Source organism: Patella vulgata, chromosome 1 (genome assembly GCF_932274485.2).
Source record: "Patella vulgata chromosome 1, xgPatVulg1.2, whole genome shotgun sequence".
In the NCBI taxonomy this organism is placed as follows: domain Eukaryota; kingdom Metazoa; phylum Mollusca; class Gastropoda; family Patellidae; genus Patella; species Patella vulgata.
The window spans coordinates 30,069,277-30,083,164 of record NC_065879.2 but is presented as its reverse complement, the minus strand read 5'-3'; positions in this window follow the sequence as shown (position 1 = coordinate 30,083,164).

Sequence of the window (13,888 nt, the reverse complement as noted above, 5' to 3'; positions counted from 1 at the left end):
TCCATCATCACCATCGTCTCCATCATCACCATCGTCGTCGTCGTTACCATCAAAACTGTCACTAATCCAAATGTATTTTCATAATATTGCAAAACCCGCCGCAATACTTATTAATAGCAAAGTATACTTATATACCAAAAACAACGATTACAATTCCAAAAATACATTATTATCGATACTATGACTTTTAATTTACTCCTCCTTTACCGGGGGGTTGGATGGCCGAATGTTTAGCACGCGCGCGCTGTATCATACGGTCTGTCATTGAGTCAACTGGCGGGGTTTCGATTCCCCGGTTGTACGTGACAAGGAGCAGGGTCGCCTGTCCAACCCCGTGTCGCCTGTCCAGCCTCGTGGGTTTTCTCCTGGTCCTCCGGTTTCCTCCCACTTCTAAAGACCCCTACGCGCAAGCGAATTATTGAAATAAAATTGAACCATATGTTAGTCCCAAAATGACCTGGTTTGCGTCGAGTGGACTTTAAACCCATCTCTCTCTCTCCCTCTCTCTCTTTTTTTTCTCTCTCTCTCTCTCTCTCTCTCACTCCTCCTTTACTGTTATTTTACCGTTAATTTGTCGGGTAATTTTCAAAGTTAAACACTACATTAACACATGCATCTGTATGGAATTAAAGAATCTAATAGACTTTATTGTAATTAAGTGAATCTGCACGAAACTACAGAAAATATGATCAAAGGGCTATAACACGATAATAATGTAACGGTCACAGAACATAAAATCATTTTCGGAAAATCTATAAAATTTTACTTTTTTAGCCGGTTATTTGATGTATGGCGGCAACTTTTCCCTTTTTTTGGTTGGCTAAACTACATTAAGATTTTATTACGGTATATTACCTGCAGTGAGGCCTGAACTGATAAGATAAGACTGATGCACAGCGCAGAGTTTAGGAATGGCTACAATTCATCATTTTAACTAGATCTTTGAAGTAGAGAAAGTTATCTTTTAGTCTAGTTGGATACGACACAACGATATTAAACATAAATATAAATTTCCAAGTGATAAGCTATATGTTTTTACCCTTAAAATATATTCATTAGAAGTACAATTTTAAAGATAAAAGTCTGATCATTAAACTTGTTTTCTTCGGGGTTGGGGAAATGTATAAACTTTCCAATTGTTTGCCCAATCAGAACATAGACTGTCCCAGCAATGGACATAGTTTCCCCATAATAACATAAATTCAGGAGATTTGGTCACAAATTTCTGACCTGTTGTCCCCCCCCACACACACACACACCCACCTCCTTTGTTTTTTGGCTATTGATATTCAAGCAAGGTGGTTCGTGAATATCTTAAAAGAAAAACTGTAATGTCGAAATATATACATGTAGACTAATATAAAATAATTTAAAAGGCCCGAGTACCACAAAAAGTCGGGGTATAATATGGTTACTTTGATTAGGTATTAGACCCTATATTTGACTTTCACCCCACTCTTAATGAGAGAAAACACTAGAATTTGTACTGAATAAGCTATTCCTAAGCGTATAAAACATGAATCTAGTCAGCATTCCTCGATGATATATTTTCCGTCAAATCCGGTGTGTCCCAATTTATCGCGGACATCCGGTCGGCGAAAGAATTAAAGATACATTATGTAAGATGTATATATAGAGCTGACCATTCTTGCTATAATAGCTCAAAAATAGATAATGTAAAATGAAAATATTAAAACTTTCATTCAGATTACTTCATTCTTAGCCAAGTTATCACTGTTTGTAGTTTTGACAAGATGTATGCATTGTGGTAATGCACTGGTCCCAAAGATCTTGATTGCTTTCGATATTCGAGAATTAGGCTCGCTTTCCCATTTCTAAATTAAATTTTTAAATGGCGAACTGTTCTAATCTAGTTAACATCTCGAGTATCCGATGCCATCAAGAGTTGATTATGGTCTTGTTTTGTTAATAAATGTCTAAGTAATAGTTTCGATAACATTTCGGGCCTAAAGAAAGACCCGTAATAGGCAGATTTGCCTCTTGCATATGTTTAAGAAAGGGGAGAAGAATAGGATAATACCAGCATAATGCGGCTTACTTCTGGATAAATCACTAAACGATCTACAAGGTTATACCAATTCGTTAAAACAGGGTTTATAATTTGTTTGAAATAAGTTAGATATCGATTTTCTATTAAGTGAAAAAGAATATTTGTTGTTATGATGTATAGATTTTCAAGAATAAAAAGAGTCCCGAATAATAACCTTAAAAAAAGAGAGCATAAATATTATTTATTTATCTAAGATACATAAAGATGCCGGTGTTAAATCAATGCAAATCGATTAAAGTTTAAATGGACACAACAACTTAAGTAGGAATTGATCGATTTGAATAAGTTTTGGACCAAACTGTTTTGGTAAAGGTATTAAGCTATATATCCAACTGGGTTTTTTTCTGGCATTTTGGGATTTAAATTTGTGCACCTTTTTAATTTGTTTGTACTCATATATAATTAACATGGCACGAAGAGAATAACGCGAAGATGAAAGTTGAGGAGTAACTCAACTGCTAGTTATCTTGAATTTGTTGAAAGACATCATCTGTATTTTACATTTGGCAACGTTTGATGTGTAAGATAATTGAAATTAAAGAGGTTTGTGCGCGTAAAGTTTTCTAAAGTTTTTCACTTATGGACACGGTGTGTTGTCTTTAAAGTCCTAATCTAAAATAGGCTTCGGTATTTCTCAGCAGTCAGCCGAGATAAGGAATGAAAGAGGCATATTGCCATGTCAGAAAGGCCTGGAAAGACACCACAATGACCCTATGGCCTGTTCGTCACATAATAACGGATGGTCATCTGAAAATGTAATTTAAATTAAAGCTCTTTGTATCTGAAATAGGTCGGAATCATTGGTACTATCAGACGGATTGCTGGAACGGGAGAGATACACAATTATTATCGGGTGAAAAACATTCGTCACCGCTTAGCATAAGGATGAACCTAGAAATCGCGTTACAGACCAAACCTTATATTAGCTTTTGACATAATTCTCTTAAAAAGGATGTATGATATTAAAATGTAAATTTCTGGATTCTGGAACCTTTATGAATTTCACTAATTATGTACTAATTGGATTAAGTGTATGTGTTAGAATACTCGTTTATTTGACCATTGTTTTCCTGTTTCTATCATTAAGTTCAGATTATTTAATCGTAAGAACCCACACGGAATATCCAAGAACCCACACTAACAGGGTCGGATTTACCTACCTGTGAGCCCTAGGTCCAATTCATCAGTACACTCGAAACAAGGTTATATTAACTTACTGTATTGACTTGCAACTCTTTATGTAACAGGAAAATATGTGTATTTAATTTTGAATAACACCTTGTTGAATAAACCCAATGACATTTCTTAATTATTGAAAATCGCCGAGTGTTCCTTAAACACATTGAAAACTACTAAGACGTTCTTTAAATATGAGAAAATCTTTTAATTTTATGGAAAAAAACAAATGATAGAAAAGGCGATTTCCAAAACAGATCAGAGAAAACAGATTAAATAAATGAATTCTTTCAATCTTTTATGCATTAGCCTACTTCTAATAATAGATTAAACTGTTATTCAGATGTTTATATTAAAGAGGTGTATTGTGTAAATTGAAATGATCCAGGTAAATTAAACGTACCATGTGTTTTAAATTGATTTCAACAAAGATAAAGAGAAGAAATTAAAATATAAATGGAATCAGCATGACAACTGTCAGATGTAGATAAGATATGGCTTTGTTTGTATTGTTTTTATTTTGTACTGATGTCTGTATGCAAAGAACGTATAAAACAGGGTTTTTTTTATTTATTAAAGCGGTTTACCATATTATTCCATAATGCTATATTTATATCGACTGTACAAATATAAATACATTTGTAGTTGTCTCCGAACCACGTATTGTTTTTAAAAGGTCATGAGTCGAAATCACGAGGCAAGGTATCATTTAGTCAAGCTTAGTTGTTCGATCTCAGACTTGTACGTAACACGGAGTAGGATAGGTTCTCTTGTTTCCTACCACTACTCTCTCTCTCTCTCTCTCTCTCTCTCAATTTGTTCGCGGGGGCAGATAATGAAAAATGACATAGCAAGCATTGTTGTGTATGTGTTCTTTAGTGACAACAATCAGTCGTGTAAAATAGTAGAAATTGTCGCAGTTCAAATGTTAATTGTATCATTAACCAGTAAACAGTTTGTGCCATGCGACTTTTTAACATCAAAGAAATATACCTTTCCTAAGTTCAAATCATACTGTCATATATTTACCTATACTCTATGACCTTTTGGTGTGTTAGACGACGATTAGTCTGGTTTAGAAGGTCAATTCGAGGGGGCTATCGATTAGGTTTAAGTACTGGTCTTTATCGTTTTAAATCTAGCACAATTAGTCATGTAAATGTGCATTGCCTATTTAGATTTAGGTTATCTACGGTTTGTTGGCTTCCGCCATCTGAAAAATCTCTTTCATAGCGTTCACCTTATTTCATTCAACAACAGTAATCATGGAAATTTTAAATAAATTGCAAGTATGGCATTATTGCGTTCAAAGGGAATATTTGGAGACTATAGCTGAGCGCAAACTTGTCAGCAATTTTCCTTAGCCAACGAATAGACTTTGGTGTGCATATATTGTCCGGACATATATGCATTTATAGCTACTAAAATGCGACTTTCAAGTATAGCCCTTTCAAGTCATGGATGTTGGGGAAGAAAGTTTACACTGCTAGTCATGGCTATTATTTCATGTATGTCAAAACACGAAGGAAAACAAGAACGACTTTGCAATCAACGCAAAAAGTCATGACCAAGGTGTCCTCCAAAAGTTTATTTACCATTTTTATCGCGATGACCCGAAATTAATCACGTGCTTTCCAATCATTTGAATGCAGAATGTGAACCAAATGCTGGATATCCTTTCTAGAAAAACGGGATGACGCAACCTCGAGATATTGTTGAGTAAGTTTGAGCAACATATATTTTTACCCATTCCTGATACTTCTGTTGTTTCCGTGGCCGAAAATGTAACGGCGGTAGTATGTTCGCTCGCCATTACACGTATTTCACTGACCGGAAGTAGTTAACACACGTATTGAGCGATCGACAAGGAGCCTTTATGTGATCGAAACTATAATATGGCATGGAATTGTGAACTTAAAGGAGCTAAATCGCTAATATTTGGGACCTAGAAATTGGCACAATTAATGGGTCCCATCGCATATGATATTAATCATGTAATATGGATGTATATAAACTGATTTACATTAAATCGATTCCATTTTTACTCTAATTTCAAATCAGTTATGCTCGGCGAAATACGCGAGAAGTCTAAATCGAATGGCAAACTCTAGCGCCTGGTTATTCCAGTCTACACCGTTAGTATTTATTGCGCATGCTCTCCAGATAAGAATATGAAGTAATCGTTTGACATGACTTGTGGGATATGTCAAGTGTCGTTGTCCGAGTCCCTTGTCACAAATGGCACTGAAACGCATTCTGGTGCACCATTCATGTACCAATGGTAAAATGTTTATTTTGTCTTAAATATAGGATATCAGAAGCCCATCTTTTTCTGGTAAAATCACAACATCAATGTTGATTTAAATTGACAAATAATTTGTGTTTTCAATATCGAAGACTGTGGATGATATTGAGTTAAAGACTTACTTTACGTTATAAAAATTCAGTGTATTTATTAAATTCGAGACGGTTCGTTTTAACTATTTTCTTTTATCTTCTTTTATCTTTTATCTTACAAATCCTCATTAGACATCGCTTCATGTAAGCTTAAGTGATAATATTTATAGATTCCTTCTTCTCCATTGTATTTTGTCTTCTCTGCAAATATTCCTAATTATCATTGTCATTGAGGGGAGTTTTGATAATGTTATTATAAGATCACTGATCCGACAACTAACCCTAAACGAATTACGATTATAAGCGGTTTTTAATTATGTGATACGAAAATCACCCCAGATCAGATGACGCATGAAACGATGCAAGAATTGATATAATTAAGCTATATTGAATACGAAACTTTGCTGAAATATATGGACTATATGTTTTCTTTGAAGAATTTCAGGATTTGTGTCTAATGCACCAAAAGACGAAAGTTAATGATAATCCTCGCCTGTCTGAATTTGGTGCAAATTATGTACTGAAGCATGGAAAGTTTGTCAACTACAAATAAACACTAGGTATCATTTGTAGGCTGGTAGTCGGATAATCGCTGATGCAAAGCGCGAGATTTCCCCCTGCTAAAGGATGAAATTAATACGTGTGTTAATACGGGCATGCCCCCCCCCCCTCTCTCTCTCTCTCTCTCTCTCTTTCTCTCTCGCTCTGCCAATGTCATACTCATTTAGCACAGATGATCTTTTGAACACGAGCTGATAAGAATCCTGATATTTGCTACACCTCATGTGACAGATGTTATGAATTTATCATTATGTTGTATGATATGGTAATAAATTAGATATCATATTTCTCATTATACCATTTCCCTTAATACCCTGATATTCCCATTGTAAATCTAGTAATCTTAGCTTTGCTTAATTATACATACAAGAATATCGCTCTGTTCATATGCTTCAATTATCAGATTAAAGGGGCTCGCCAATCTTAAACAGCCATCCACATATAATGACCACCTGCTCAAATACAAATTTCAACACCGCATGCGTGGTCATATAATGAAACAGATCTTTTGATGCCATTGTTTTTGTGAGATCTGTGTTGTTAACAAAAACATGTATTAACGTAATAAAAAAAAAATATACACAAACAATATGTTTTTATGTACATTTCATCGGAGATTGAAGTATTCTTTTAATTCCACTAACAGCAGTTTGTACAAGTTTGTGTACATACGTCGACCGTAGTGACATTCCATGTAATCATCTGAAACTTGGAATTCCATTTGGCATCTTGCGCAAAATTACTGGACCACACAAGTAATAAATTAACCATATGATAGTCCCCGGTTGCGTTAAACGTAGTTAAGATAGTAACCCAAAGACAATTTCAATTCCAGTTTATTCGGAGCCACGATGAGTAAGAAGTTGTTGTTGTTCGAGAAAATTCATCGGGATCGCTGGCGTAGGACACAGGGAATGGCAAGAGACAACGTATAGTCGAGGTCCCGTGTACACATAATAGCGGGTATGTAATAGAAACCCTGGCAGTTGGAATTTGATGTAAGAATATGCCCTAGCGCCGTTGTCTGGACATAATTGCCCTCATCGCACATTGTATGACCCATGCCCGTATTCATTAGCTCTGTCGGGGCAGACCAGTAGGACGTAAAACCCCATTTCATTTCATTTCAAGGTTATTCGCGCATGATTAATCTACGTTTGCAATATTAGGACAATTTTCACCAATACAGTAGCATCTCATCATATCTGGCAACCTTTTGTAAAATATACAGTAGTTTTATTAATATGTTGATCATCTGTGAAACATTACCGCCATTGTTATAACACATAATTCAAAGATAATGACTTTTTCTTTATGCTGATTGTATATTCATCACTATATTTATAACACTGTAGATTATTCAGACGTTAATGTTCCTCTCATTTCACTGTTAATTGGATTTTTTCTTCTCTTCAGACTTTCCAATTGTTCTTTTTTGTTCTCTTGTCTGGCCATTTTGATCTATAATTATGATATGTATGTCTCTCTAACATCAGTAATGAGTTAACTAATGTGTTTCTGTCACTGTTATTGTCTTTGATCTAAAGTCATCATATAAACTATTAACTAAAACAACAAGACCTTATGAAAAATAAAATAATAAATAAAGAATCTGTGATAAATTTGATTAATCGATAACTCACAACTATTTATATAATCGATTTATCGATCAGTTGATGATTATTTTATTTTTTTCAAATATGGACCTTTTATATTGGAACAAGCCAACAAAGAGGCTGATGTCCCCAGCCAAAATCCCGAAATAAATAGATGCCACATATTAAAGATACATTATGGGAGATTCGATAACGAGTTGGCAGTTCTCACTATAATAGTTAAAAATTAGGTAATGTAAAGGCAATTGAAATTTCCGCCTAGCCTCGATCACCATTACTAAAGTCAATACGATAAACAGCATAGTCTCGATTATCCATTTAATCGTTAAATCGCGAAGGAAAGTTATGCAGTAAATCGGCTCATAATCCACTAAAGATCGCAGGCTAGCGATGCCATCTAGAGTTGATTACGGTCTGGATAGGTTAATTAATATCTAATTAATAATTAAGGTAACATTTCAGGCCCAAAGAAAGACCTGCAATAGACAGATTTAGCTCTTGCATAATGTATGTTTAATTAATCGCACATTTATATTTTTCAAAAGTATCGAGCAATCAAACTGATTATTAACTATACACTAAGTTTCATCACTCTCTATCAAATTGAATCAAAGTTATCTTGTTCCAAAGCATCGACCAACGAAAACGTTCATTATCGAACTTAGTCAAGGTATTTATGTGATGAACTATACACCAAGTGTCATTACTCTCACTTAATTAGAAATAAAGTTATCGTGTCCCAAAGCATCAACCAATCAAATTGCTTATCTCTGCTTACCCTTTGCAGAAAATGCTCATCTTCGAACTTCATCAAGGCATTGACCTAATAAACACATGCACCAAGTTATTGTGTCCCAAAAAGTGTGACGGACGGACGAACGAACTCATTTTATTAGTCCCCTGCTGTCCTCGAAAGGCGGGGGACAAAAAGGGTTGGCGGATTTGATAATTGAAAAGATAACATTTCTCATAATTGTTATACGATGGCCTATTGGTGCTATTCCTTAATTTATACCCTTTTCTAGTAATTTACCTTATAATATGAGAACGATTCACTCTGCAATACAACGAAAGAGAGTTTTGCAATGAAAATTATGGTAAATAAAAACAACATGAAAAACGTTACCTGCGCGATGTAAACATTTCCTTCGCAGTGGAAACATTTTACCCATGCGACAATCGACTAAAGTACCCTAATGGTACATATTTCCGTCTTTTCGTTTATCCAAACAAACTAACTATGACAATTTATTTATCAGCATTTTCAGTAAGGTTAAGCGACATTAATGCATGATGAATCATAATAGTAATTTTGACGAGAGCTAATTTACGAATGACAAAATAGTTCTTGTTTACACAACTAAGTTCAGACTGATTATAGTTTAACAGTACAAAAAGTGTCACGTATTATGTCCTTAAACGGCGAAATTGCTCATAATTGTTAAACCCTTCAACAGTGTATAGAAACAAAATGTCGGATTATCTACTTAATCCAGAGTAAAAGATCTAATGCAAGTAACTGTTTAGGGCGATTATGTAATTGTTTTAAACAGTTTGTATAATACAGTACTAATATGTAATCCATTCAAATAAGCACTCGTATTTTGGGAGCCACTAATATATAAAATTCTAGATATTATAATTATATAATATAACGCCAATATAAACAGATTCCATCTAATTTTAGAAATAAACCTGTGGTTGTAACAAATCTTTTTATTTCAAATTTACACGCCTATAATATCATGCCGAGCAATGGGTATTTTTTCATTTGACTGATTCATATAACCCAGAAATTTGTTTTTTTTTATGAATTTTCGGAGAGTGCTGTGTAGTTATTTAAAGGGTGATTGTTCCAAAAATTCAAATGCAGGTATTTCTCCACACCTGACTGATAGTATTACACTAGCATAAATAGTATTTATAATAAAAATGACAGATGAAACAGTAGAATACTATAGACATATACGTAAATAGTAACATAATATCAACTATAGCACATACTAAATACCCTTCAGGTCACCTGGGTATTAACCCCCCGACATTGATTTATGACCTTTACGTTTAAGAGATCGAAAATGTATTTTAACGCCTATTGTCGGGCTCATGTACCTAATGTCACTTATGCCATGAAGGGGTGATACACTTTAAAACAAAAAGCGTTAAAACCAACACTGTCGTGATTGTCCCTGAAGTTTGGATGCTTGGGGGTAGAATCAATTGATCTAAATCCAATGCCCGGTCAATATTTTCAATGCCACGTATTGCACACCCAACCGTAGAAATAGAAAACACAATATTCTGTTTGTTATAAAGTACCGAAGGATTGTGCCGATTAGACCTTAAACCCCATTCCATTTTAGTTTTAGTTTTGCTGCTCTATTACACTCACATTTGGCATATTTTCTTTGAAGTTTGTGTTCAAAACGAAATGAAATGGGGTTTAACGTCCTACTGTTCTGCTCCTAACCTGGGCTAATGAAGACGGGCATACGCCATACAGTGTGCTATGAGGGAAATTTTGCCCGGGCAGCGGCGCTACGGCCCACTCTTATATCGAATTCCAACTGCCAAGGGATCTTTAACGCCGATGTGTACACGGGACCTCAGTTTTTTGTCCCATTCGAACGACTAGTCAGCTGTCCTTGTTAGGCCCTCCGTCCTGCATCACTGACAGTGTTCAAAACACATGAACATAGTAATCAATACAATTGCCGGTATCGGTGTTCAGTGCTGCGTTTTATAATATACAAATAAAACTCTCGCTGACATAAAGCTGCTGTTATAAAAAAAAGTAGGTTGGATTAGAAAATCAAGAAAAATAAACGAAACGAAATCAGAAAAGATGAAACGAAATTGTTATGTAATTTTCATTAGATTGTGCGTAGTAACAATGTGTTTAAATATATTCAGTCAACTCCTTTATTTTTGCAGTGTATTGGTATATCAACAAGGATTATGGTGTCTTAAAGGGTGATTTAAAGTAAATTAGATATAGGTCGTGGTTGAGATCTAATAACAGCAAATAAACAAATTATATACATTGGGGTTTATTGTTTTCTATTCAACCAATTTAAGGATCGTATCATTTACTTTCATATATTATCTTGTTTTATCTGATGATAGCTTTATGTCAGTTCGTTATGTGACCTTATGATATCAACAGTCATCCCGGATTTTACATGGGAACCACGGTGGCTCAATGAGATTAGCCGCTGACTCACTAACAAGGAGGTACGGGGTCCATGTTAGAGAGGGTCAAAGACACTCATTTTGATCAGAACATTTTTCAGATACAGTCAACAACTTAAAAATAAGTTCTACTGAAATTGGTCACGAATTCCTTCTATATTCTTCTCCTCTACTATTGTTTCATATATTTTCGTTTTTCTTTCCATCCAAGCCTTTTTCACCCTAAAACTCGCCTAGGTGTGTTCACATTCTTACACTGTAATAGCTCGGCATTAATCTGATAATTTCACGTCTACAGAATATTATGTTTATCTATTGTACAAGGTTACATATTGCTATTTTCACTTTCTGGGATTTATTTTTTGGACTGTATCATAAGTAAGACGTACACATGTCGTGTTTTGCTGTTTAAGCATGCTGTGTATATAATGTATTATGATATATGTAAATAAGAAATGCAACTATTCTAGTATTATATTATTTGTATTAGGTATATAAGTATTTAGATAAGTAGACATAACGTATGATTGATGTAACGTGAAGTATACATGTAACATGTAATAAATTACACTTAAATCTATCATAATATAGGTCAAGATGAGTGTCACCTCTCATAAATGTAGTACATGGACATAACCTAAATGTGTCATTACTTCTTTAGAGGCAGCCACGCTAGCTCGGTAACCAGAAGTTTCCGGGTTTGAAGTGCTGGCCGAGAAAATTCATGGCGATTTTCCTGCCTGCGTCTTGTGGGTGTTGAAGGATGGGAGTGGGGGATCTTGAAAGGAAAGGCGTCTAGTCGTTCGGATGGTACGTTAATTGGCAGTACGTTAAATCGCAATCGTAATAAGAATAGGCCACAGCGTCGCTGTCCTGGCAAATATTTCCAATGGCACACTGCATGGGTGTATGTTTGTTTTCATTAGCACCGACTGATGCAGAAAAAGTAAGACGTTAAACTCAGTTTCATTTCATTTCACTTCTTTATGTATACAATAAAACATAAAACAAACAGAACATGCACACAGCGCAAGAAATCCTAAATCTTAAAGGGTATCAAACATGTAGCTACGTCACGCACAATGTTAAGTGGTAACATATTTTCTGAAAAAGTGAACCTCTGATCGTCTCAATGAATAACTATGAATAAAATATGATTATATTTTTGCTTTTAAACTACAGTAGAATTAGGCATAAATTTCTCTTTTTGCTGTAATGTTAGGCTGATAATTAACCGGCAATTTATCATACGATTACCATATATTTAATGTAATATTGATTGTATTGTCCAGGAAATTTAAACCATATCTATAGTACATTGTTATGTTAGTTGTGCATGGTAATTATCTTCTAGATTATATCTCATATGACGATCTTCTACTCGGTTGACTTTATAACCCCAAGGCTGATAATATTTTTACAATGGTATGTTGCAATTTTATGTATTTATTAGATCAACCCGACAGATATATAGCGCCTTGGGAAAATTGAAGATTTCGCTCAAGCGTAAACAAATCTGATTTCATAAATATATTTGGACTGAATTTGTGTATTGCAACTGTCAATGTAGCCTGCTATAACCCAATCTAATTAAAATATAGATCTATATTTCGTTTCGTTTTTTATACTTTCGATGGCCTACACTACATGTAGTAAAGACAAGTAAAAACGAAATTTTGAACTACAAAAAACGAAACGAAATTGGATCGGTGTTTTAATCAGATTGGCTATAACGTTGACTCTCAAAGCAACACCCTTCTCACAGACGACCCGTGTAGCAAGTGAAAGAGGATAAATGGAGTTTAACTAACTGACCACTAACTAGGTCATTTTTAACTAAGACATGGTTTATCTTTATTTTAATAATTTCAGTGGGGGCGGGGGGAACACAGTTATAAAATTGACGAGGTAAGGCAGGCGATCCTAAACCTTGTCACGTACAAGCTTACATAGATAAAAAATCCCATTATTTACAATGTACACTTTGGACCACTCAACAACCCATTACCCTCTCTACCCTAATCCCCACCCCACATGGCAGGGCTGCATGGTATTATAAGAAGTAAGCATCCCGTGTATCATCAATAACATTAGACATAAGCTTTAAATCAAAACAGATCTTCACTTTCTAAAATCTAATTCCATACGATCGCTTTAGCCATAACTAGCGGTGCGTGCACGGTGCGCTTAGTTCAAGTTCTAACAATATTTCTATACTCTGATTTATTACAGTGTATGTATGTACTGGACGAACATACCTCCAAACAATGATTCATAAAATAATCAAGACTTAAAACAACGTGACGGTTCAGTGATTAAATTAGTTCAAAGTTCGCCGATTGATCAAATTGAACGGTGATCGATCACCAACTTGTAAAAATGACTTTAAACCAATCTATCTGTCAAGGAAAATGGACAACTCATATCCGACTTCTATGAAAAGCGCTTATAATAATACACAAACTTCCTGCCTTTTGATGGGATCATATCGAATTTTCAACAACAACTAAGAAATTGTTAAAGGATTGATAAACAGCGGTTACAATTGAGAATCGTGATATCCAATAATCACTTAATCCGCATAGTTATTTGGCACTTAAATCGATATTTTTGTGATGTAATATAGAAGTAATTTTATAAACTTAATGTTATTTTGCTATCCTATTTAGTTATAAAGTGACAGAAATGTTATTAAATTGAAATATAAATTGAAATGTTATTAGTGGTGGCTTTAATTTTACGCTCCTTTTATTTTGGGTTGTATTTCTAAAATGATTTATTTCTTGCTATTATGGTGATCTATCATCACCACACCATACTGTGGCATATATGTATTCCTAACCAATTATAACGAATACGTTACATAATAAACAAT